This window comes from Ptychodera flava (assembly GCF_041260155.1).
Source record: "Ptychodera flava strain L36383 chromosome 23 unlocalized genomic scaffold, AS_Pfla_20210202 Scaffold_23__1_contigs__length_28996876_pilon, whole genome shotgun sequence".
NCBI lineage: Eukaryota > Metazoa > Hemichordata > Enteropneusta > Ptychoderidae > Ptychodera > Ptychodera flava.
Window position 1 is genome coordinate 1,359,087 of NW_027248277.1, and position 25,554 is coordinate 1,384,640.

Below are 25,554 nucleotides of genomic sequence, written 5' to 3' on the forward strand. Positions count from 1 at the left end.
AAAATTTCCCCAGCAAAAGTCAATGGCGCCCCAGAACTTGTACTGCACAAATGTTGTATTCACTGAAAAGTGAAGTGCTGCGCTGTATGCAAGCTCAGTCAATAGTGCAATACCTGATGCACTGTCAGGTATGCTGTATATATTTTGCAAATCCGGAGAATTTTTTGGAAAAGGGTATCTGAACTTGACCCACAAGAACTCCAATTTATTTTGTGATTGATCATGATCTTTGTAGAATCACAATTTACGTTTTAGCTGTAAAGTTACGATGTTTATGATACTGTGAGTTGTTAATGGTATTATGCATATTCATGGACATGTTAACAAACCATCATTGTTTATTTTTGGTCTGTCACGTTCACCTCGACCAATTAAAATGCGACGGACAGGGCATGGTAATATAATAACAAAACAATGGAATTCGTATTTTGTTTCATTAAACCTAATATTGAATTTTAGGGATACTGTTTTTGACCAAATCCATAGTTCTGATAGCAGCCTTTGTATCGAGTAAAGAGTATTCTTATTTCCTATTACCATATACATTGTATATGCCTATTGTTCCTAGTGTTTCATGGTAAAAACTGTTTTCTTCCTACTCATACTCAAATCAGGTTCTAGAAGAAGCGTCCACATGGCCACTGAAAGAAAATGTTGACTACTACAATAACAGACGAAAAAGCCCTCCTGAAGTAAATGTGACGGGACAGACTGAAGAAATGGTAGAGAAATTGGCTGCTATAATTGAGGAAGATAACACTCATGTAAGTACATCTGTGATTCTCAATGTGTTAAAATGTTTGAACTACAGGCATGTTCTGTGGGAAAGGAGAGAATTAATATAGTATCACAATGTTCTTGCTTCAGTTAGAAGTTATCTAGTAAAGAAATCATTTTTAAGTTTGTATGCTGTGTAACATGGATCTTTAGAAGATCCACAAGAACCCTAGTTGATTTCAAATTTTCACTGTTGAAACAACTGTACTGACAGGAATAAATTAGAAATAGTGAGCAAACTTAAACATGGTTAGATGTGAATTTGAAGGCCAGTTCTACTTCCTTTATTATAAATGTCTCTTTGTAGGTATGTAAAGCTCTATAATTTAATTTTCTGCAACCATCCTCAGCAACAATGAATTAAAATTATTGTCAGGGCTTTGTAGGAAGTAAAGTGAGTAACGTATTGAGGGAGAACTCTTTATTTTGATGTCACTAAATTACAGCTGTCACAGCATAAAAAGAACCCTTTCTCGGTTTTCAAATCACACCAAGCTGTCAAGAATTCATTTAAAGTACAATATTTAAACTTTGATATTGTGATGTTTTGCAGCAAACATGATTAAGAAGATTACTTTTATAGGGTTTATGAAGCACTGACATAACAAGTAACACTTATTCCATGATATAAACCTGCTGTATTCAGTCAGTTTTTAGTCCCCACGGACACCGTCCGGGGGGACTTATAGGTTTGGTCATGTCCGTGCGTGTGTGCGTCCGTGCGTGCGTCCGTGCGTGCGTCCGTCCGTCCGTCCGTTCACGCAGATATCTCAGAGATGCCCAGGTCAATTTCTTTCAAACTTTGCACAAGGATAGTACCCTACCCCATACAGATGCACGTCGATTTGTTTCACAATGCGATCAAATTTGGCCGTGTTAGAGGACTTTTTAGTTTTCACCTCCATAGACTCCCATGTATAAGACAGTCTCCATAGACTCCCATGTATAAGGCAGTCCATAGACTCCCATGTATAAGGCAGTCCATAGACTCCCATGTATAAGGCCAAGAAAAATAAAAATTTAGTTTCTCATCGTATTCATATTGCAAAAAGGATGCAGTGACACAGTTTTTAGTCCCCACGGATGAAGTCCAGGGGGCTTATAGATTGGGTCATGTCCGTCCATGTGTCCATGAGTCCATCCGTTCACGCAGATATCTCAGATATTTTGACAAAATGTCACGTGACCTTGGTGACCTTTGACCTCAAATATATATATTTGTCCATAACTCAGTAACCACAAGTGCTACACCCTTCATATATGGTATGATGGGATAGCTTATGACGCCACATATTGTACCTCATTAATTATGTGCATATCTAATTTTGAGCGAGCCAATAGAGCTAGAGGTCTGATTTTTGGTATATAGGGATAACTTAGCAATACAATTTTTTTGACAAAATGTCATGTGACCTTGGTGACCTTGGACCTCAAATATACATATTTGTCCATAACTCAGTAACCACAAGTGCTACACCCTTCATATATGGTATGATGGGACAGCTTATGACGCCACATATTGTACCTCATTAATTATGTGCATATCTAATTTTGAGCGAGCCAATAGAGCTAGAGGTCTGATTTTTGGTATATAGGGATAACTTAGCAATACAATTTTTTTGACAAAATGTCATGTGACCTTGATGACCTTTGACCTCAAATATACATATTTGTCCATAACTCAGTAACCACAAGTGCTACACCCTTCATATATGGTATGATGGGACAGCTTATGACGCCACATATTATACCTCATTAATTATGTGCATATCTAATTTTGAGCGAGCCAATAGAGCTAGAGTTCTGATTTTTGGTATATAGGGATAACTTAGCAATACAATTTTTTTGACAAAATGTCATGTGACCTTGGTGACCTTTGACCTCAAATATAGATATTTGTCCATAACTCAGTAACCACAAGTGCTACACCCTTCATATATGGTATGATGGGACACCTTATGACGCCACATATTGTACCTCATTAATTATGTGCATATCTAATTTGAGCGAGTCAATAGAGCTAGAGGTCTGATTTTTGGTATATAGGGATAACTTAGCAATACAATTATTTTGACAAAATGTCACGTGACCTCGATGACCTTTGACCTCAAATATACATATTTGTCCATAACTCAGTAACCACAAGTTGTACACCCTTCATATATGGTATGATGGGAGACCTTATGATGCTTCATACTGTACCTCATTAATTATGCATATATCTAATTCTGAGCAAACCCATAGAGCTAGATGTCTGTCATACATATGCACATAGATTTGTTCTGTGATACGATCCAATAAGGCCGCCATATGGCCATTTTATTACGATTTTTTCATGTCCTGAACTACAGCTCAGACATGTATCAAGCGAATTTATTCATAAGTATTTTATCACAGACCTATAAAGAGGACTCTATCCTCTCTGAGGACATGTAATCAAAGTACCCATTAACAAGTGGGGACTGTGTCATCAACGATGACTTGTTGACATTGTGTCGTCTCTGAAAATCAGAGAAATCAGTTTTATTACTTATTTTAAACACTTCATAGTTTTACTTCTTCCATTTGTGACTGTTAATCTTTTTATTATTTTTTTTCAGATAACAATTGGGAAACAGGGAAAGCGTCAGCCAAGGCATGTGGAAACTGTAGTTGGACTTCTCATCTCTTGCAGCAGGCAGCTTTGTGGCTGTTTACTGCCCTGACTACACCGAGGTTCTCAGATTAGCAAGGTAGTATCCAGAGATGAAGAGACATTCAATATCCACTGGTACTCAGGGAAATGACACAGTGTATGGAGTCCCTGTTTTGTCACCAAAGGGCGTAAGAAACAGCCATGGGTGGATCAACAAGTCCTCGCATCAGCCATCCTTTGACAGCAGGACGCAAGTTAAAGGCGAAAATTAAGAACATTCTAAAAGCAAAGTATGCCAGTCTAGTTGTACATTGATTTAATTAGGTCATGATTCACCACAAAATAACTGCTACATTCTTAATCGTACCACAATTAGTCTAGCTTTTATACATTTCCATGAAGTTTTTTAAGATTTTGTAAGGTTTTCATAACCTCTTGTTGTCTGACAGAATCAAAATCGACTCACACATCCAAAGAAATTGATTACACAATCTCTTGATACAGAAGTGACATAACCTAACTTGAAACAAAGATGTCATGTATATGCAGCTGATCAACAGTAATGACTAATGGGATGTGAACTGGCATGCATTGCCTACATGGGAAGGCAACTCAACATTCCAGTATCAAACTGTCTACATCTTGTGAAACAACAACACAGTAGTGAAATGTGTAGTGAGACTTTTCTATTTAGGGGACGGGGTGAGCAGGGTCAAAGAATCATGACAGTACTGGAAAAACCCCTGAACTAGTTTGGGTCTTCAAACCAGAGTCCAAATTGCAATGTTTTAGTTCAGGGATGTCAATGCAACCCTGAACTAGTTTGGGTCTTCAAACCAGAGTCCAATGTGCAATGTTTTAGTTCAGGGATGTCAAATGCAATCCCTGAACTAGTTGGGGTCTTCAAACCAGAGTCCAGTGTGCAATGTTTTAGTTCAGGGATGTCAAATGCAATCCCTGAACTAGTTAGGGTCTTCAAACCAGAGTCCAATGTGCAATGTTTTAGTTCAGGGATGTCAAATGAAATCCCTGAACTAGTTAGGGTCTTCAAACCAGAGTCCAATGTGCAATGTTTTAGTTCAGGGATGTCAAATGAAATCCCTGAACTAGTTAGGGTCTTCAAACCAGAGTCCAATGTGCAATGTTTTAGTTCAGGGATGTCAAATGAAATCCCTGAACTAGTTAGGGTCTTCAAACCAGAGTCCAATGTGCAATGTTTTAGTTCAGGGATGTCAAATGAAATCCCTGAACTAGTTAGGGTCTTCAAACCAGAGTCCAATGTGCAATGTTTTAGTTCAGGGATGTCAAATGCAATCCTGAACTAGTTTGGGTCTTCAAACGAGAGTCCAATGTGCAATGTTATAGTTCAGGGATGGCAAATGCAATCCCTGAACTATTCGGGGTCTTCAAACCAGAGTCCAATGTGCAATGTTTTAGTTCAGGGATGGCAAATGCAATCCCTGAACTAGTCGGGGTCTTCAAACCAGAGTCCAATGTGCAATGTTTTAGTTCAGGGATGTCAAATGCAATCCCTGAACTAGTTAGGGTCTTCAAACCAGAGTCCAATGTGCAATGTTATAGTTCAGGGATGGCAAATGCAATCCCTGAACTAGTTTGGGTCTTCAAACCAGAGTCCAATGTGCAATGTTATAGTTCAGGGATGGCAAATGCAATCCCTGAACTAGTTTGGGTCTTCAAACCAAGTCCAATGTGCAATGTTATAGTTCAGGGATGGCAAATGAAATCCTGAACTAGTTAGGGTCTTCAAACCAGAGTCCAATGTGCAAGTTTTAGTTCAGGGATGTCAAATGAAATCCCTGAACTAGTTAGGGTCTTCAAACCAGAGTCCAATGTGCAATGTTTTAGTTCAGGGATGTCAAATGCAATCCCTGAACTAGTTAGGGTCTTCAAACGAGAGTCCAATGTGCAATGTTATAGTTCAGGGATGGCAAATGCAATCCCTGAACTATTCGGGGTCTTCAAACCAGAGTCCAATGTGCAATGTTTTAGTTCAGGGATGGCAAATGCAATCCCTGAACTAGTCGGGGTCTTCAAACCAGAGTCCAATGTGCAATGTTTTAGTTCAGGGATGGCAAATGCAATCCCTGAACTAGTCGGGGTCTTCAAACCAGAGTCCAATGTGCAATGTTTTAGTTCAGGGATGGCAAATGCAATCCCTGAACTAGTTAGGGTCTTCAAACCAGAGTCCAATGTGCAATGTTTTAGTTCAGGGATGTCAAATGCAATCCCTGAACTAGTTAGGGTCTTCAAACCAGAGTCCAATGTGCAATGTTTTAGTTCAGGGATGGCAAATGCAATCCCTGAACTAGTCGGGGTCTTCAAATCTTAGCCTAAGATATCTTTCAATTATGTGTAGTCAAATGTTTAACTTGTACAATGACTTTTTCTTCATGTACATCCCAAAATGCAGAAAATATCTTGTTTATTGCTGTCTTTTCACTTTATTTTTTTCCAGGTTTGTCAAATGTTGAAATAAACGTAAAAATTTGAAGTATGTACATCAATATGTGTCAATGTAGTTTTTTTCACAGTATATTTTACATTTATCACAAGGTCAAGTTTATCAAAAGTCAGAATTGTCTTTTACCACGTCTGTGAATGTAAATGGATGCACCATATCATAGTGAAAATGACTAGTTCAGTTTTTCTATAATATTTGGTTAGAGTAGCGTTTTGGTCATTTTGGCCGTTTGTCAATTTGCCATCAAAATTTAGAGGTTCTAGAAGGTACCTGCAAAAGTTGATAAAACTACCAAGTTAACCAGTGATGGCCAGTCCAATAATGAATTATAACAAAAAATGTCAAGAAAATCACCTTTGGCTATTTTCCTGGTTTAGAGTAGATTTGATGGAAAGCTGTAAATTATCGTTCAAATTATCTGAAAACACTTTGGTAAAATTGAGAATACTAAATTTTAGTTCTCATTGCCTAGCTTGTCAGAATTGTCGTTGCCTTCTATGATATTATTCCACTAATTTTTTTAATTACAAGTGATTTTTATCGCAATCATTGATCTGCACCTTGAAAAAATTCAGAATATCAAAAATGTGCAAAACCCAAAAAACATGTGCAACTGTTAATAACAGATGATTGACTCAACCGTTGATCTGTAAATCATATGCAAAATGTTCCCAGATACACCAAATCTATGCAACTTACGCGGAAAATACAATCTTTGCTGACATTTACGGTTTAACATATTCACATGGTCATCCATGAACGGAAACGACTCAAACGGATCGTCAGTACCGCCAGTAAAATTATTGGTTGTAATCTTCCATCGCTAGACAGTCTTTACGAGGACCGTGTTCTCAAAAAGTCTGTCTCCATTGTCAATGATCAGTACCACCCTGCACACAACTTATGCGTTCTGGTGAACGTTACCGTTCAATCAAGCCAAGTTCTAATCGGTCCCTAAACAGTTTTTACCCTACAGCATTCGCATGTTAAATGAATGTAAATCGAGTACTGTGAGAGCTCACACATCTCGTCTCTCATAGTTCCTGCACTTGTACTTCTGAAGTCGGCGCTTTTATTCTAATATGTTTATTTTTAATTATGTTTGTTTTATTTTGTATTGCTCTTTTATTCCCTGTTTTTTTTTATCTCACTGTCTGTCCTTTTGTTTTCGCAAAACCAAGATGTATTTCATTGTATGTGCAATAGCGTATATATATGACAATAAAATTATTATTATATATTATTATTATTATTATTATTATTATTATTATTATTATATCCCAAGAAACCATGTTTGTAAGAAGGATCCCAAGATATCTATAACTATTTACCCTTCCAACCTCCTCACCTTTGATTTTTAACGGAGGTGGACTGATTTTGTTTTTCCTGAAATCAATTATCATTTCTTTTGTTTTCTTTACATTCAAAAACAAGCTTAAGTTATTATCATCACACCATGTAACCAATCTGTCCACTTCTTGCTTATAGATTGTGTCCTGATCTGCTGTAATGAGGCCAATTAAAGCCTTGTCGTCAGCAAATTTGTAAAGCTTATCATTACTGTCCGCATGTATGGGGGTACAATCAGATGTAAATATGGTAAATAATGACGGTGATATAACCGAGCCTTGAGGCGAGCCAGTATTTGTCAATTGCACATGCGATCATATTGAATTTACCTTGACATACTGTGGTCTCCTAACCAAAAAATCTGCAACCCAATGAATTAACTGCCTGTTTACTGATATATTTTTCAATTTTCTGATTAATAAGTTTGGTGAAATAGTATTAAATGCACTTGAGAAGTCCACAAATAAAATTCGAACAGACGCATTGGAAGTATCAAGGTCGGTGTGAGGATATTAGTAGAAGACAGAGAACTGCATCTTCCGTACTCCTGTGTTGGCGGTAAGCAAATTGCAGTGGGTCTTGGTACGGTAATGTTTGAGAAACCAAATATTTTAGGAGTATTAACGACTTAAGATGTCGTTATGTGCGCCTGCATTATACAATTATTTTTATACAACTATTTTTATACATTTATAAAACAAAGACTCTTTCATAATATGCATGTCAAGCCCCCTCCCCTTCCAAATTTAAAAAAAAATGAAATATAAAAAAAGTGCAAAAACACAACTCATTCCCAATTTCTTTTCTTTTATTTCCTTTTATTAACAATATTTACATTTCCGGGGTTTTTTGCGAAAATATGCACAACGTTGCTGACAATGCAAAGAGTGAAAGACGATGGTCGAGCGCACGTGCTGTCTGTTTACGTCTGAATGCAAATAAACTAGAACGGGAACGTGCGAGACTTGCATGACGTCATGGGTCATGCAGCTAAAATTCAAGATGGCGGTGATTTCAAGGCGATCGTCGGTTACAGTTGGAAAAACCCGTTAAAAGTAGGTAAACTTGAGGAATACCTAGACATCTTCCGATGGATAGATGCTAAATGGACTTTGGACCAAGTGTATAGAAATTATTTCTGTAAAGATCGAAAATTGGCGTTCAAATTCGCGCCGTTCGAAATTCCGTGCGCATCGGCATAGTGCATGTGTAATACTATCCTGTGCGATATTTCAGTTCTTCACATCGCAGCCCCCACTCCCAGTTGAACACGTCAAGGAGTGGCAGGGCTCGTTTTCGCAGCAAGGGGTAGGAATGGTACGATGTACAGATGTAAGCGACGCGACGGGACGCCACACCACGCCAAACGTTAACAATGGCGTCTAGCGTCTTCTGAGTATGACTCCTTAAGTGCTCAAATATTCACGAAATGAACTTTGCAAAGAATTTGATTATAACTATCATTTTTTACTCAATCTTGAAGAAGATGTTATTTTTTTTGCTCTCGTTAGACAAAAATATTGCTGACAGAACCAACAGATTCTAATTCATATTTTCCAGTTCTAATGTGGAAAATTTAAGACACAAAATCAGATTTTTCTTGAAAAGTAGTTAACTTTATTGTAAAAGTCAACAAAAGCTGTACTTCATTGAACACTTCGGCTACAAAAGTCGTGGTAATGTGCACTAGTCAACAGCAGCTGTACTACATCGACACTACCTACAATTGTCATGGCAAAGTACACTAGTCAACAAGAGCTCTACTTCAGCAATCAATGCAGCTACAAATGTTGTGACAATGAAAGTGTCACGGCATAAGTCGTGGGATTGTGCATTACTCAACAACAGTTGCACTTCATTAAACACTTCAGCTACACATGTCGTGGCATTGTACACTCGTCCTCAAGACCTGTACTTCACTGAACACATTCACCTAAGCTACAAACGTCGTGGCAATTACACAGTCACCAAGAGCTCTGCTTCTGAACACATACACTACAGCTACATATGTCGTGGGATTGTACATTACTCAACAACAGTAGCACTTCATTGAAGACTTCAGCTACAAATGTCGTGGCACTGTACACTGGTCAACAAGACCTGTACTTCACTGAACACATTCACCTAAGCTACAAACGTCGTGGCAATAACACAGTCACCAAGAGCTCTGCTTCTGAACACATACACTACAGCTACGTATGTCGTGGGATTGTACATTACTCAACAACAGTTGCACTTCATTGAACACTTCAGCTACACATGTCGTGGCATCGTACACCGGTCAACAAGAGCTGTACTTCACTGAACATATACACTTCAGCTACAAACGTCGTGACAATGTACACTAGTTAACAAAAGCTGTACTTCATTGAACACTGCCTCAACAAATGTCATGGCAGTCTACACTAGTCAAAAAAGCTCTACTTCACTGAACACATACACCTAAGCTACAAACGTCGTGGCAATTACACGAGCCACCAAGAGCTCTGCTTCACTGAACAGATATACTACAGCTACATATGTCGTGGGATTGTAAATTACTCAACAACAGTTGTACTTCATAGAACATTTCAAGTACAAACGTCGTGGCAATGTACACTAGTCAACAAAAGCTGTACTTCATTGAACACCAAAGCTACGAATGTCCCGGCAATGTACACTAGTCAAGAAGAGCTGTACTTCATTGCAAGCTTCAGCTGCAAATGTCGTGGCAATATACACTAGTGAACAAAACCTGTACTTCATTGAACACATCAGCTTCAAATTCCTCGGCAATGTAAACAAATCAACTCTTCAGCTGCAAATGTCGTGGCAATGTACCAGTACACTTTATTGATAGCCATCACTTTGAAGATTCTGAAATAAACATTTGAAGAGAATTAGCACCTTTAACTTATTCCATTAGAAGTATATGCATCTTTAACAACTTAGGGGCTTTGGATAATTAAAAAAGGGCATGAAACTAAATGCGTGTGTCCTCAAACCCTCCCCTAAACAAGTATGGAAGTGCAAAAATCCAACCCGGCCTAATTCTGTACCTGCATCGAACAATTGGTGATTACGTCACGATGAAATCAGGCAAACGCTACCGACCGATCCTAAGTACATAAGCAAATGTCAACAACAAAAAATAGACAGAGGTCTGATAAAAAGAAAAGGTGGGAGTGGGTAAAAAAATGTACAAGGGATCTGGTATAAAAGGAATGCTACCTCATCAATCTTCGAGACCCTACCCCCTCCTGAATATCAAATGTTCCATACCTTGGTATTACATAACGCCAGATGACAGGAAATTAAATGTATTTACAACCTTGGGGAGTTTTTAGTTAATGCCATGAGTGTTATCATTCTAATAAAAACAGCACTTAAGTTAGTTACAGATGGTGAAATGCCTTCCAATGTGGGTGGTGATTACAACATCTGGAATTATCCTGGATCCAAATTTCTCATCAGTTCTTGTATGTCTTACATAGAAAAGTTGCAAAAATTGGTACACAATGAAAACATCCACCTCAGCTTTGTTTTCTGAATCAAATTTTCTTACAAATTGATACCAAATATGACAAAATTATGTTCACAGCCTTCAAAACTGTCTCACAACATATTCTGGGTTGGTGTAGGTCATTTAAAGTCACAAACTGAGAAAATTACCTAAAATATTCAAATTTAGTGGTTTCCCAACACTTTGAGCAGAAAATTTATCTAATAACATCCCTCGGGACTTTGTACCAAATTACAAAGCTATCAAACAAGTAATTTTGAGAACAAGTTTTCTTGACCAAAAATGACAATATTGTCATAAAAATACAAATTTGTATATTTCAGGACAATTTCCACATATCTAACTATTGTCATCTCTGTACGTCTGTGTACCAAATATAAACGCTGTCTGTCCAGGGGTTTTAAAAAGAAAATACTGTTTTAGATTTTTTGACCAAAAGTGGCAAAATTGCTCCAAAATAGTAATTTTCCCAATTTCGTCATAATTTCAACAAACTAGAAGAGTAACACCCTTGCAAAGATCCAACCCAAATTTGAGAGCGATTGGGCTGGTGGTTTCAGAGAAGAACTTTTACTGAAAATGAAAAAATCACCAAAAATTCAGTGAAATACAAAATTAAGGATATCCTCACAATATTCATAAAATTGTATAAGGTTCACCTAAAGTACTTGCACACAAATTTTCAAAGCAATCAAACAGCGGTTCTCGAGATATTAATTCTTTACCATTTTCACATTTTGTAAGCTCATTTGCATAATTTTGTCAATGCAGACTTCATTTGAACAAAATCCCATCTATAGCCCAGGATGCATCCATACACCAAATACCAAGCTGAAATGTGCAGCGGTTTGCGTGTTTTTGATGTTGACGGACATACTGTACGTACATACATACATACATACATACATACATACATACATACATACATACATACATACATACATACATACACACATACATACAGACGCCATCAACTTCAGCTTATACGATAAACTCACATTGGTATAACCAAATGTGAGCTAAAAAATTACACCAAAAATGCAATATTGCAAATTTCATGAAAAAATTACATTAGGATAACCCCTAAGAACATGTCTACTGGCTATTAAAGCTATCAGACAAAAAAAAATGACCAAAAATTGGCAAATTGCCTAAAAATACAACTAGCAAAATTTCACCACAATTTCAACAATCTAACTAAAGTCACCTTAAAAAATCTGCATACCAAGTTTTAACTAAATCTGGCCTTTAGTTACAGAGTTTTTACAATTTCCAGGATTTTCCCTTGTTTTACATCATTTGCATATTTTTGACACTGACACATTAATTTGAACAAATTCACATCTCCACCACTGGGTGCACCAATAAACCAAATACTAAATGGTTTGTGTTGCTGTTTTGTAGTCTTTGATGTGGACGGACATAGTCCGAATGTACTAACATACCTGAAAGTGTAACCTACACATATACATACACACAGACGCTGCCGACCTACCATATGAGCTCTCTTTTGTATATATACATATACCAAATGTCAGCTAAAAAGACCTCTTTCTTGGACAGTTTTAAAAAATAGCGCCAATGGCACTTGATCACAACTGGCACATTGTGAAACTACTCTATCTCTGGGTACAACCTGTACATGAAATACTGAATGGGTAGGTGCTGTGGTTTGGAGTTTGTCAGTACATGTACACACACCCACACAATCATATCATATACATACAGACCAACTCAAAGACAGGCAATCTCAAACCTACAAGAAGAGTTTTCACTGGCACATATGGGAGTTTGAATGGGTTAGCTCTACATACTGACATAGAGGAGAAGTTGTTGATTTTGCCTGCACTTCAAATGTTAAAGAATAGCTGACAGCTGGGGAAAAAGTGACATGGGACAAGTATGGATTTTAACTGTAAACAAATTTTATTCAATATATAAACACTGAACAGTATTAAAAAATCAAGCAGGTAGTATTTTGTAAAAAATACCGTCAAGGACAGTGTGCTCACATTCAGTTTGAATTGGTCTATTCGAGAAATATTTAAACCAGGAAAAACAAGAATGACAAAAGCAAATAAGGTCTGAAAGGTAGGTACTGGAGGTCATCTTTGGAAACATGCATATCGACTTCTATAGCAATGGGACAAGCAGATCCTAAATACATAAGCAAATGTCAACAACAAAAAATAGACAGAGAAGGCTTGATAAAAAGAAAAGGTGGGAGTGGTAAAAAATGTACAAGGGATCTGGTAAAAAAGTAATGCTACCTCATCAATCTTCTAGACCCTACCCCCTCCTGAATATCAAATGTTCCATCCCTTGGTATTACATAATGCCAGATGACAGGAAATATATTTACAACCTTGGGGAGTTTTTAATTAAAATGGATGAGTGTTATCGTTCTAATGTAAAAAGCACTTAAGTTAGTTACAGATAGTGAAATGCCTTCCACTGTGGGCGGTGATTACAACATCTGGAATTATCCTGGATCCAAATTTCTCATCCTTGTATGTCTTACATAGAGTAGTTGCAAAAATTAGTCCGCAATGAAAAAATTTACCTCAGCTTTGTTTTCTCAATCAAATTTTCCTACAAATTGATACCAAATATGACAAATTATGTTCACAGCCTTCGAAACTGTCTCATAATATATCCTGGTTGGTGTGGTCATTTAAGGTCACAAACTGAGAAAATTACCTGAACTATACAAATATGGGGGGTTCCCATCACTTTGAGCAGAAAATTTATCTAATAACATCCCTCGGGACTTTATACCTAATTACAAAGCTATCAAGCAAGTTATTTTGAGAACAAGTTTTCTTTCACCAAAAATGACAATATTGTCTTAAAAATACAAATTTATATATTTCAGGACAATTTCCACATATCTAACTATTGTCATCTCTGTACATCTGTGTACCAAATATAAAAGCTGCCTGTCCAGGGGTTTTAAAAAGAAAATACTGTTTAAGATTTTTTGACCAAAAATGACAAATTGCTCCAAAATAGTAATTTTCCAAATTTTGTCATAATTTCAACAAATTAGAAGAGTAACACCTGCGCAAAGATCCAACCCAAATTTGAAAGCGATTGGGCTGGCAGTTTCAGAGAAGAATTTTTACTGAAAATGAGAAAAATCACCAAAAAATTCAGCAAAAATACAAAATTAAAGATATCTTCACAATATTCATAAAACTGTATAAGGTTCACCTAAGGTACTTGCACACAAATTTTCAAAGCAATCAAAACAGCGGTTCTAGAGTTATTAATTCTTTACCATTTTCACATTTTGTAAGCTCATTTGCATAATTTTGGCAATGCAAACTTCATTTGAACAAAATCCCATCTATAGCCCAGGATGCATCCACACACCAAATACCAAGCTGAAACGTGCAGTGGTTTGCGTGTTTTTGATGTTGAAAGACATACTGTACGTACGTACATACATACATACACACATACATACTGTCTCGGGACCTCCAGTGTCCCATTGTTTTGTAATATATAACAAGTGTGCGATCCATGCAGAAGCTTGCATAGGGAGATCGAATGGAGATAGCACAGCAGGCACAGTGTATGTTTTCTGACCAAAGTACCTCAGAGTTTTCCAAGGGATATTGGAAGATTGGAGGGAAAGTGATAGGGGCTTATCAAAGTTGGTCTGCGGTTCATTTGTGTGCTGTTGTAAGAGTCCTTTGTTCTCTCATTGAACGGATTGATCACACCATACACGTTATTTATCCAAATGCACACACAAAACAAAGTCCCAAAGTAGCGAATTCCAGCCATTTTCAAACCACACTGTTTGTCAGTGGGGTAAACAATAGTCGCAAAAATCACATTTCCAGGCTAATAGACTATGTTTTACGAAATCACACGTCCTTATCACAAAATAAAACGATCTTTGTCTTTAAATCAATGCGCCAGTAAACAGGTCCAGCAGCTAGTTATGTCATCAAGACTTAATGTTAAGGGTCATAACAAATGGGAGAAATCTAAAATATTAAATATGTTGTTTTTTATCAATTTTATTACCAAAAGCGCATGAAAATCTCTGATACTTTGAATCAGCCATCCTGCATATTTCTAACATTCATCAAAACCTCATTTCTGTTCCACAACTCATTAAATAGTCCACAATGCAGGATTGGTGTACATTCCAAAACTACATATATGAAAGACCCCTAAAATCAATTAGTTAAAAGGGGGGGTTAGAAATTTCCCCAAACTATATAACCGCCGCTCCGTTTGGCTCCATTTTTCGGAATCGGAACCTTGGAACCAGTCTGAATATCAGTACCAAATATCAATGCAGTCTGTTCAGCAGTTTTTGACTTCTTGTCGTTTACGGAAAATGGACACTGTCCGACACCGGTTGAAGCTAACCCTATATCACAACTACCAGTTGTACTAATGACCTATGGTCATTATGTTAAAAAATACCGCCAATGGCGCTTGGACATAATGACCGCCTAGTACTATAGGCATTTATCAACAACCCCACTCACTGTGAATTAGACAGACCACGAAGTCAATGAGCAACATATAGCTGAAAGATTATTTTTCACATTGCGATTTTAAGCCCATTTTTATGAGAAAAGAGACATGTATATGTATATGGAGAAAAAAGCAGAAGACATATTTGTAAATTGTTTGTTAAGTGACAATCATATATGCATCTCTTGAAATTTTGTGGTTTTAAGGTATAACAGTAGTGTAAGAATAATGAGGTTAGAATAAGTGTAGTAAAGCTAAGTTGACAGTAATTAAGATTACAAAATTATACACTAAGCTGAGGAAATCTGAATGAAATAAATGTTGAAAAGAAGCAAAGTCATGGTCATCTTTTGTCTAATACCTTGTGTAAGTTCATGAACTTTACATAAATCTTGCTATAGATTTGTTGCTAATGGGCAATAACTGTGTTTCAGATCATTTGAGAGCAATCCATCCATGACAGGTTTAAATTGTAATATACTTCTATTTAAAGGAGAGAAACTTCTCAAATAATTTTTTTCCCTGTAATTTCCTGTGAGAACACATGGACAGATGCTCAGGACTCTATGCTGGTGCTACCTTGATAACTAACCTACAACTTGTAACGGCATTGTCTAACCTGTTCACCCCAATTTCCTGTAGACAGGTCCACACTCACCATTGATAACAATGGGTTTGGGCCATACCATTGTAGTGAAAGACTGTAACATGTGAGGTCGTGGATACTTAATCTCTGGAATGTCAAAGTCTGTATATTGACTCAAGGATGTTTACTTAACAAATGCCTAGGGTCATCTCAAAAGTGAGAATCTAAACTATGAAATATGTTTTTTTTATTGCTTTTGATGCCCAAAGAGCATAGAAATCTCTTATACTTCGAATCAGCCATCCTGCATATTTCTAACATTCATCAAAACCTCATTTCTGTTCCACAACCCATAAGTCCACAATGCAGGATTGGTGTACATTCCAAAACTACATATATGAAAGACCCCTAAAATCAATTAGTTAAAAAGGGGGGTTAGAAATTTCCCAAAACTATCTAACCGCCGCTCCGTTTGGCTCCATTTTTTCAGAATCGGAACCTTGGAACCAGTCTAAGTATCGGTATCAAATATCAACGCAGTCTGTTCAGCAGTTTTTGACTTTTTGTCGTTTACGGAAATGGACGACATCAAACACCGGTTGAAACCACCTCTATATCACAACTTCCAGTTGTGATAAAAAAGTGACTCTCCACCAAACTCCCCGGCCCGGTAAACCCCCACCTGTAATTACTGAAGGCTCCCTTACACACAGTACAGCAGAAACTGTACGATGTTGCTTTAGAGACTTGATTCGGTTGTCAATGAAGTTTTACCATAAGAAACTCCTTTCATGTAAAGTTCTCAGATGCGTCTTTGCACCAGAAATGGTGTTGGAAAGCCTGCTTTATTTTTGATGGTGGGCATATGTATTGTGCAGACTGTTGTACAATAATAGCAGCTTTCAACCTAACCGCCAAAACTATTTTTGTCACCCTGATCTGTTGTTAACATTTACAATTTTTAGTTGTCGTAATGAAATTCTAGCATACATTTTACTGGGCCAAATTAGCTGTTTGAATCACACAACATCATATTGTCCATTCTTTTTGAGCGAATCGTACGAATCCCTCATTATAGGTACGTATTCATGTAGCTAGGATTACGATGAAGACGTTGGTTGGCAGGTTGCACATAGAAAGATACACAGTATCTACAACTAGTCGCCAGCGCGTCGTCGTCGGAAACCTTTCTGAGGAGCCTCGGTTTCATAGCAACCCACGAAGTTTTAGAGGAATGCACTTAGGGGCCGTCGATAATAAAAGCTGACGCACAAGAAACGTAATTCCTTCGTTTTACTTGAAACCCCCTCCCTCCCCCCTCAAAACGAAAGTTCTTATGCGAAATCAATTTCGTATTATGATGCCGTTTCTGACAAACCCACACGCACCTCTCCGATCCGCACGCCCATGAAAAAATACCGGAAGTGCACATTAATTAATAAACCTCCACTTTACGCGTTTCACTTTTTAGACGGAACATTTTAATGTATTTAGGATGTAGGATGAATGTTTCACATACATGTTTCACGTTGAAAAAGGATACAAGTTTTTATTTCACATTCATGTCTTTTCGTTGTCTTTTCCGTCTCCGTATTTTGTGGTCATTCTGTTCTTGATGAACGCGAAGGTAGTTTTGCATTCTTGCTGCAAAGTCGCACTTCGAAAACAATAGAAAATCCTTATGTGATTTTGACGCACACAAAACGAAATGAGCTCTTACCCCCTCCCCCCTAAACGAAAGAATTACGTTTGTCGTACGTCAGCTTTTATTATCGATAGCCCCTTATTTCATTGGATGTATCAATATTATAGCGAGCGCAGCGAGAGCGGCCGAAGGCCGCTCGCGAAGCGAGCATTAAGACTAACGTGTGTACAAGAAATTTAGAATGGAATCTCTATATACCTACGAGTTTGAAAAGAGAGCACTTCCATGGAGGCGGCCATTTTGAATACTTTTACACGGATCTCGTGAAGTTAAAGATATCATCTACCACAAATCCTACTCAACAATGTATATTTCCGACAAAAGAATCTCTCTGTTTCAAAGAAAGTGTGAAATTTGGTTCAAAATGACTATTTTCGATCACTTTTGAAGGCCCGGTTCGGTCATCACTAGGCGCCGCCATTTTGAAACAAGCCTACTCTCGCGAGAACGAACGGTCAACTCACGCGAGAATTAAAAATCGTGTGCTGAGAGCTACCGACGGGAATATCAAGTACGTGTTTTACATTAGACTGCCTCTGTTCCCGCCCCTGTTTAATATAATAAACTGATCGGAATCATATAATTTACCAGTTTTAAATAATTTTCGTTAGTGAACTTGGCATTTCCGAGTTAAATTGCTATAAATGTTATTCTAGAAAACAATTGACAACAATTCAACCTCAATGGCCAAGATATGCATCATGCATCAAACACAGAAATTAGCATGAAAACATCAATGACGATATACCCTACGCTGCGCTCGCTCTCAGGTCAGACCTGTTACATATTATGTAGTTGAGCGTTCGATGCTAGATGCCAATCTCCTTGACGATTACAGGTTTGTGCTTCTAGTCACCTCAGCCTGTCTGTCATGGTCACCTCGATCCCCTCTACCTTTCCTTCGATACTATCTCGCACAAAGGGCCGCCGAGGGCGGCCGGAGGCCGCCCACTGATATGCGTGGGTCAGTATAGCACGATAAGCTTATTTAACTCTTGACGGCATCATGGTCGCTGCCATTGCAATCCCATGATTCTTGTGATTGCGTTATCCGTACGTCATGCGTTACGGCTCAGCTTCTATAGTTTCAAGCAAGATTTGCAAGAAATAAAGTTATAAAAACTAAATTAACTTAAAAAATAATATAAATCAAAAAGCACCCATATATTTTCCTTGTACTAAAACATATCAATCAGCTCGATCGCATCGGCCGTGCGCGCGCTGCATTTAGGCAGCAATGTCTCATGATCAGGGGTCACGTTCCCAGTCACCGTCGTGGAACAACAGCACGGCACGAGTGGACCGGTCGTCGGTGTAAGCTCAGCGAGCTTACCGCACGCTGTGCTGGCTATGAGGCTATGTACACCTGTGACGGAGAGGAGTATCTTACAATAAATATGTTAATCAAAAACCCTTCTACTTCGAACAGTAAACTGTCGCTTTACGCAAGACAGATCGCACTTTACTGAAATTTCATAGCTGGGCGAGCTATACATAAGCCTCCCGCCACAGCTGCTGCATGCTGAATGACAAAACTGCTGGTTACACCTCAGAATCTTGTTACATGGACGGAAACAAGAATTCTCCACACTGTTTAAAATTTCGCTCTAATCTTTCTGTTTGATATTTCTCTCTACTATTTGCAATTTCTCTCTAAACTTTAAACTTTCTCTCTAAGCTTACTGTTTGAAATTTCTCTCTAGTATTTGACATTTCTCTCTAGGCCGTTTAAAATTTCTCAATTTCTCTACTGTTAAAAATATGTTTCTGGTGTTTAAAATTTCACTCTACTGTTTCGAATTTCTCTACTACGAAACGTTTTCCCTCTACTGTTTGAAATTTCCCTCTGCGCTACTGTTTAAAATTTCGCTTTGGCACGGATAGGCCCAATCCTGAGCTTGAAAACTATCTCGAAGCAACCAAAATTGAAATAGCAGAAATTGAGTATTGAAAGCAACATCAGAAGCAACATGACTCGACAGAAAAACCCGCTCTGAACAATCTGCCCAAAAATGAACAGCTGCAAAGTGCGAACTATTACTGGTCTGTCTTTGAAACCCATAGCAGACGGCCTTTTTCAAGGCCAGCAAATTCTCCAAACAAGAACTACCGTAACACAAATGCAATATACAAATTACACAATACTGTGTCACCAAAACACAGAAAAAGGAAAAACAACAAAATTGCCAGAAAAAGACGGCACAAGAGGAGACACCATATTATCTCAAACACAATGAAACTCCGTACAAATGCCGAACATAGCATAAACATAAATAACAACACGAATCTTAGATTCATCACAAATCTATCATTACACAAGTTAAACAGCAAAATCAATGCACTGGGTAAGGGTTGAAATTCATCCCAACACCAAATCGTCCTCACAGAGTTCATCTCATACAAGACGCAAACATTAGGAGAAGGAAAATCCAATACATTATGCGACAAAAAATTGACCAAAAAAAGACAAATTCAAACACAAGTCTCGATGGACTCCACGTAAAACTAAGAACACAAATCGACAGATTTGAATTCTTACATAAAACATCAGGCCACCCGAAATCTACGCTTTAAAAGCCTGATCCGAAAGGCGAAACACTAAGATACATCAGAACTTGCAACACAAAAATGACTTTGTTTCAAAGGTCAATACACTTTATGCAAGATTAATGGAATGTGGCTAAAACAACAGGAAATGTCCAGTCACATCGCAAGCACAGTTCGCCGCACGAATTACGCGATAGAACACAAGCGAACAAACGAAGAAACAAAGAAAACACTAGTCTTCACAACGAAAATTAGCGCAACAATATATATAAGAACACAAGCTATAAAAAGCAGCAATGTGCGAAAACTGGGAACACATAGACAAGGACGAAACACTAAGCCTAAATGAAATATTTCCACAACAACCGATCATCGCATACAAAATAAATCCAAATATTGGCGATATACTGATACAGGCCAAAGTCCACGGCATTTTTGTATTAGGAACAAGTCAATGAACGAACGAACACATGACGATCCAAACATAAATATTCTGGTTTCATTGCTAGAAGAACAGGAGATCAACAATATCGACGTGACATAAACAAAAAAGATATACATATATCTTAGGCGACTGAGGAAGAGACCGCTCTAGTTTCGAAACGTGGGGATAAAAAGAGTCAAGGTTGTCAAAGACACATCTGACTACGCCCACGTCTCGCCATGGCTTATTTTAAAATTAACGATTCGTTGTTAATTTTCACACCAACAGCCAAAGCATTTCAGACACTAAACACACTAAAGCACATACAAGACGAGATGAGTGATGTTTAAAGCCACTTTCCCTTTATAACACAGTGAAATCAAAGCACCATACTTTTGCAATATCTAATGCAATGAACGCGATGGCCTTTGGCAGCAAGCAAGGGAACTGTCAGTATTTTCAATCTGGGGGTCATTCAAAACTTTGAAGCTACCAAGTGGGCACTCAAAATGTTTATCTTTGTCTTCCTTATTTTGTCCTCAATGACATAATGATCATTCGATATTATATATTTTTCTCTTATACATGGTAAATATAAAGGAAACAAAGACTTTAACAGAACAATAAACATTAACTACATAAACAAGGCAAACAACTGCAAGTAGCGGCCACTACCAGCAATACTGACTGTGAAACAGAAGAAAGTGCATCATCAGCCTGATGATGGCACCAGTGAAAATGAGGATGTTACACATTAGTGTTCTACGAAAACTACTGAAACAAGTGAAAATGAGGATGTCACACAGTAATTTTCTACGTTGTGACCAGGGGTGGAAGAGGCTGGGTAATGGAGAAATGTTCTCGAGAAATACCATTATCAGTGCACTGGATCTAGGACAAAACTGAACTGTTGTGAATTCATCCTTTGTATTATCACAGAAATGTATATTTTAATTGACTAGAGTTCAACAACCATTTGGACATTTAACACTACCATAATGACATGCTACCCATCCAAATTAAACAATATATCGTTGGATACTGGTTGTTAAGTGAGCTTTTATATCTCGATCTTGTTACAGTGTTAGTTGGGTGCAGGTAAACCAAAATTTCTGTGTTAGTGGGTTAGTCAAATTGGCTTGGTGGGACTCGAAATTTCGGATTTTCCAATGTAGTACCTCCGACCCCCAGGCCGTAATATACGGCTCCCTAAACAGCTGTGTACGCACGAGCAGAACGACCAGGACCCTGCAGCAAAAATTTAGAAACAATGAAGCTACAGCTAAGAAATTTACAGACTCTAAATGGCCTTTGATGCATCAATTTTTGGGCTTTTATACCGGTATAAAGGCATTCTGAGTACAGCGGTAATTATTTCCCCCCAAACGACTCTGACTTAGATGTTAGACGATATTATCTATACCAATGTGCTGATCCGTCAACATGAACAACTTCGAACCACCAACGTAAACCACCGTCCTTCCACCCAACCACCCACCCACCGGTGATTTAACCTAGCCAACACACGTTCTGTAATAAAGCGTATGAATAGTACATCGAAATTTATATCGCCTTGAGCACATGTATTTGTGGATATGTGCGCTATATAAGAACCCAATATTGCATTCATTTCACTCGCAAAAAAATTGTGCATTTGTAGATTTCGACATTATTCAAGGGCTAACTTCACACGTCACTAAAGTTCACTTGAACGTTTGTATGTCTACAAGGTCTTGTGTCAAAATGTATCGTTTAGGCCTATCAGCTGCAGCAGAGTGTGTTACCGGGCACCACGATAGCGGATCCGGTAACATACAGCCTGAAGGGAATGTGATACAGCCATCCACATACAATAGACCAACGTGTTACACTTCAGTGGCATTCGACAAAACCCAAGGCGAGACAACCTTGTTTGGGCCTCGCGCAGCGATGCTTGAGTGTGAGGTTCAGCCTTCAGGCCTTCGATCATCAACAATTCCAAGCAACTCTACGAGCACTCCGGTCTCGACCACCAAAAAGTAAATCGTACTCAACAAGTGTGAAACAGTCATTACCTACCAGGTTTTCTTGATCAGCCATGTACTAGTTAGTATGTTTCCGTAGTTGCCTCGTAGTAACAGTTTGTAGCTCCATGGTCACACATCAACGGCAAAAGACTTCTGTGAGGTTTATTTTACGAGGTCAATGCCTCCTCACAGCTTGGCTGATTATTAACGAAACAATCTTCTGATTGGTTAATCAGGCGTCTGTTTTCAACGCGGAACGAACGGAAGCTAGGGAGCCAATCAACCTTACTCTTCGCTTGGCGCTGAATTTAACGGTGCAATGAGATCGAGACTCAAAATATCCGAATAGGTTTTCTGTCAGCTGCCTTGAATGCGAGCATCTTCACTCGATTATGAAGAAAAAGGAACTGCGGATTTAACTGGTAAGTAAGCCTCGAAACGCGCTACGTATAACATGATAGTTCACTTGTGACGTAGATATGAATGTTTAATTTGTTTAAATGCGTCAAGGCCTTTTCTTATCAAATTTCCGTTAGTCACAGAACTAGAACTGCTATATAGCTTGACACGTAGCCAGGCTCGATGTTGTCTCTCCAGGCATTATTCGCACCATCAAGGTCAGTCCTGCAATAATTGCCCGAAATAATTATAGCAATTTGTGGGCTAGGCCTATGTTTTACAGTAATAGCTGTGGGTCCATAGCTGTGGTGTTTTCAGACGGGATTCCTGCCTTTTACAGGCTAGTTAAAATCGTAAAAATCAAAACCAGCCCGTAAAAGGCAGGGATCCGTCTGAAAACACCACAGCTATGGACCATGGCACAGCTAGGCCTAGCTCTGCGTGGTAGGGCTGTGTGTTACCGGCGTGTTCCGGCCTCTCATAACACGTCGGTAACACCCTGCCACGCAGAGCTGAGCTAGGCTTGGCCGTGGGGCTTGCGTGATTCCAAACCAAGTCAGTTTCAAATTGGTAAAAGATGGTAAAACTGACATTTATGTCCAGGGTTGAATGAGGTTACTTATTATTTCTCACGTTGCTGCAGATCCGTAGCCAAACCGTTGACCTGTGACGTCACATTCTAGCATCGGGATATAAACAAAACACGTTTACAGCAATTAAAGTGTAAAACTTACTGTAAGAGAGTTGATTTTATTTTGGCGCAGAAGTTTGCTTACTAAACAAAGTACCGACCGAGAATACGTGTGTTTGTGGAGATCCCGAAGCCAGATGTGACGTCATAGGTCAACGGTTCAATATCCATGATGGTTAGTAAACGGAGAGGAAAATGGACATCTGCGTTGGCATCCGTCTATAGGTAGGCGCTCGATGCACCCCGACTTCGGATTATGATGGGTTTTTTGTTTTTGTTTATCTGGAGCATTGCAAGTAAAACACTCACTCACTACCTCACTGTTTACAGCTCAGAATACGCATGCAGCGCTGCATGCTGTGTGTGTGTGCCGAATCAATCTCGCCCGGGTCTGATGGGGGGGGGGGGGGGTCATCGCCACAGACCTCTGATCTCCACAACATGCAGCACTGCATATTCACAGCTAACTATCCGCTAACTCACTGTGAGATTAGCAGCGTCCGGGGATATTGTGAAACGATTGTCCATTGTACGCTACATCATGAACATATGTATATTCATCGGTATATACATACATTAATGGTAAGGGAGCCTTCAGTAAGATGGTGGGCCGGGCACGCCTGGGGCATTCCGCGCACAGCTTTACCGTTGGATGTGACTTCCCCACTATCCTCCTGTCTAAAATGTGACCCCCTTGTTTAACATTCTAAAACTTGACCCTCCCCAACCACTGCAGTATTCTCCTCAGGAATAACTGAAAAGTATCAGCTAATAATATACAAAATTGGTTTAATTGTTATGTAAGTTGGGACAAATTACGGAGAAAAGGGCTGGTGTTTTTTGGAGGGACAGTCACAATCTATCACACAAGCATTTTTCAAGAGATATGGCATTTCATACATTTGCGGAAGGGTTATCATATTTTGTGCAACTTAAGAAGGCAAGATGTGGCTGATACGGTGCCTCTTCCAAAAAAATTCACAATACATGCAGTCTATCAAGAAAATTATTGACAATTTTCCACCACAAAACTTGCAATATCTGTATTTTGATGTGTTTGATAATGTATTGAAATGCACTTTTGCTTGAAATGGGAAGTAAAATCACTATGCATTTGTGTACAAGAAATTGATTTTGATATTTAATCTAAAACGTTGGTTCACCATATATGGCAGTCTATGATGAAAGTATGAATAATTGTTTTCCAATTCAAAATAGGTAAATCTGTGCACTTATGTACACTTGATTATTGTGTTAATGTTCATGTTTAGACTGGAGTGGTTTCAAGTCCATGTTGTGCAAGAAATTTGATTTTGGAATTTCACTGAAATGTTGATTCATTCGGTGTACATGTTAGTCTATGAGAAAATTATGCACAAATTTTACAATATAAAACTAAAAATATCTTTGTATTTGCGTTCATGTGGTAATTGATATACACTTTTCCACCTGTTCCATATGTTTTTGTCTCTTGTCGTTCATCAGTTTTAACTGTTCAAGGTGTTAAATGTAGAATAACACTGCATCTTCTTTGCTTAATTGTGAAACTTGTGGATAATGTATATGCGTTTGAAGGAATTAGTGTATTTCATTGGTGATTTGCTATTCAGGAAATATCATACAGACAATCAAAGGTTTCTCTATAAAATCAGCTTCTGTCAAAAGTGACCCTCCCCAAGACAGGTTTATAAATAATGACCCTCCCCCTTGAACAGTTTTCTAAAAATTGACCCTCTCCCCAATTCTCCTGGCCCTGTGATTTCGGAAGGCTCCCTAAGGTAGGCGTGGTATAGCCCTGCATCACAGGTGTTACGTTGACTTGGTACTTTGTAAAAGTGTAGTTTATGCTGTTAGTTTATGCTATGTTCTGACGTGTATTCCTTTTCCTGCCAAGTCCATATTTCACTACCAGGTCAAGATGATTAAAATATAATGAAACAACATATTCCA

The 25,554-nt window shown here is 38.4% G+C and overlaps 1 long non-coding RNA gene across 1 annotated transcript; it reads right to left on the reverse strand.

The window, feature by feature from the left end:
* Positions 1-9,445: 9,445 nt before the first annotated feature.
* Positions 9,446-22,695, reverse strand: LOC139123911 (uncharacterized). Its single transcript, XR_011549788.1, has 2 exons — positions 22,567-22,695; positions 9,446-10,100 (listed from the first exon to the last, which is right to left on the reverse strand). It is a non-coding gene; the product is annotated as an uncharacterized lncRNA (long non-coding RNA).
* Positions 22,696-25,554: the final 2,859 nt, after the last annotated feature.